General features: G+C 46.1%; 1 protein-coding gene across 1 annotated transcript in view; it reads left to right on the forward strand.

Moving 5' to 3' along the window:
* AGO2 (argonaute RISC catalytic component 2) overlaps window positions 1–2,500 on the forward strand; it is a 128,958-nt gene that overhangs the window by 96,357 nt on the left and 30,101 nt on the right. The gene's annotated exons all lie outside the window — the stretch shown is intronic.

The following is a 2,500-nucleotide window of genomic DNA, read 5'->3' on the forward strand; positions in this document are numbered from 1 at the left end:
AGACGTTAGACTAAGTGGATAGTCCACAGACGGGTATGGTGCCAGCTGATTGGAAAAAGCCAACGTGGTACCAATATTTTAAAAAGGGCCGAGATATATCCCGGGTAACTATAGGCTGGTCAGCCTAACATCAGTAGTCTGCAAGATTTTGGAGGGGATGTTAAGGGACCACATACAAGACTTTAGTAATGAAAACAGTATTAGTAATCGGCATGGATTCATGAAAAATCGTTCTTGCCAAACCAATCTATTAACCTTCTACGACTAAGTGAGCTGCCGCCTAGATAAAGGTAAGCCTGTGGATGTGGTGTATCTGGACTTTGCAAAGCCTTTGACACCGTTCCCCACAAACGCTTACTGTACAAACTAAGGAATGTAGGTATGGACCATAGGGTGAGTACCTGGATAGAGAACTGACTCCAGGGGAGAGTCCAGAGGGTGGTGATTAATGGGGAGTACCCGTATTGGGCAGGTGTGCAAATTGGGGGTCCCCCAAGGTTCTGTCCTGGGACCAATCCTGTTTAATTTATTCATAAATTATCTAGAGGAGGGGATATTGAGTACAATATCAGTATTTGCGGATGGTACTAAACTAAGCATGCCAATATCTTCTATACATGATGTGGAAACCTTACAAGTGCACCTGAACAAAATAATGGTGTGGGCAACTACATGGCAGATGAGGTTTAATGTTGAAAAATGTAAAGTAATGCACTTGGGTGTCAGAAACACGAAAGCAAGCTACTCACTAGGGGGGAAACCTCTGGGTGAGTCTAGGATGGAAAAGGACCTGGGGGTACTGGTAGACAACAAGCTTGGCAGTGGCATGCAATGCCAAGCCGCTGCAAGCAAAGCCAACAGAATACTAGCATGTATAAAAAAAGGGGCTTTACTCCAGAAATAGATTATTCTCCCACTCTACAAGACTCTGGTCCGGCCACATCTGGAGTGTGCTGTCCAGTCTGGGCACCGGTCCTCCGGAAGGATGTGCTTGAACTGGAGAGAGTCCAGAGAAGGTTAAAAAAATAATTAGGGGAATGGAGGGCATCGGCTATGAGGAAAGACTACAAGCATTGTACTTATTCTCTCTGGAGAAGAGACGATTTAGGGGGGATATGATATCAATGTACAAATACTGTACTGGCAATCCTAGCATAAGGAACAAACTTTTTAGAGAAAGGGAATACAGTAAGACACGTGGCCACTCACTAAAACTAGAGGAAATACGGTTTAACCTTAAAACGCGTAAGTGGTTCTTCACTGTCAGAGCAGTAAGGATGTGGAATTTGCTTCCACAAGCAGTAGTATCAGCAGGGAGCATTGATAGTTTCAAAAAACTATTAGATGGGCACCTTAAAGACCACAACATACAGGGGTATATAATGTACGGTTAACCACACACACACACACACACACACCATAGGTTGAACTGGATGGACTGATGTTTTTTCGTTCAACCTCACAAACTATGTAACTATGTAATCTACACAGGGGAGCCAGCAGGATCTTAAGTAGCATGGAGGAGGGAGAGGAGCTCAGACAGCTGCCCAGACCAGGCGTCTTGTCTCCTCGCCCTGACAACAATGGGGAACCTGGGGGGTGGGGGGTCAGGTGAGCGGAGTTGAGGGGAGTGTTGAATGGTGCTCACTGAGCTACACTAGGTACTCCTCTCCCTGGGATGGCGGCTCTTACACAGCACCATGTAACAAGCCCGGGAAGACGCAACTGCTGCCATTACCAGTGTTGACAGAGGTCAACCACACAGGGCTCCGAGCCGCCGCCCTCCGGACCAGCCACAGCCTGCGAAGCCAAAAGCAGGGGCAGCGACAGACGCGGGGGTAGCCCAGCCACCTGACTTCTTGCCTGACTAACGGCCCAGGGCCCGTCCAACCAGCGTTTAGAATACATGGTCTAGCTTTGCTTGTGAGAAAAAAAGGGAGGGGGGGGACCACAGGTGGCCAATAGGATCTAAGGAGGAGAAACTTGAAATTCCCAGTGATTGACGTGCGTCGCAGCCAATCATTTGGAGACTCCTGCACTCTGGCAAGACAGTAGCCCAGGTGCCAAGACCGAATTCTTCGCAATTGCGACCTGGCGCCTAGGTTTTGTTAAGCCCTGCCTAATGGTTATCAAAGCCCAACTCTAGTCTCTATTCCTATTTGTCCTTCAGCCTTGTATGCTTTCTCCAGTCTTTAATATAACGTTTGAACAAATAATTGCTAACACTTTAAGTGATACTGGGTGTAATTAAACCCTGGAAACTGGGGGTATCTTGTGGCAGAGGAGGTACTCCAGGAGACAGTACCTGCTTGATAGGCATCTCAGTCCACAATACTCCCTGTTGCATAAATTTATTTTTAACTTTCAAACAGTAACTTTTATTGAAAAAAAAAAATCGCACACCATAAACAAAACTGAGTTCATTTTAAATGTGGCAACAATAAAAAAAAAAAAATTAGCGCAAGAGGTTACTATTGCCCTAATATGAGTGGGCTTTTAT

The sequence above is a fragment of the Pelophylax lessonae genome (assembly GCF_965119305.1).
Source record: "Pelophylax lessonae genome assembly, chromosome: 5".
In the NCBI taxonomy this organism is placed as follows: Eukaryota; Metazoa; Chordata; class Amphibia; order Anura; family Ranidae; genus Pelophylax; species Pelophylax lessonae.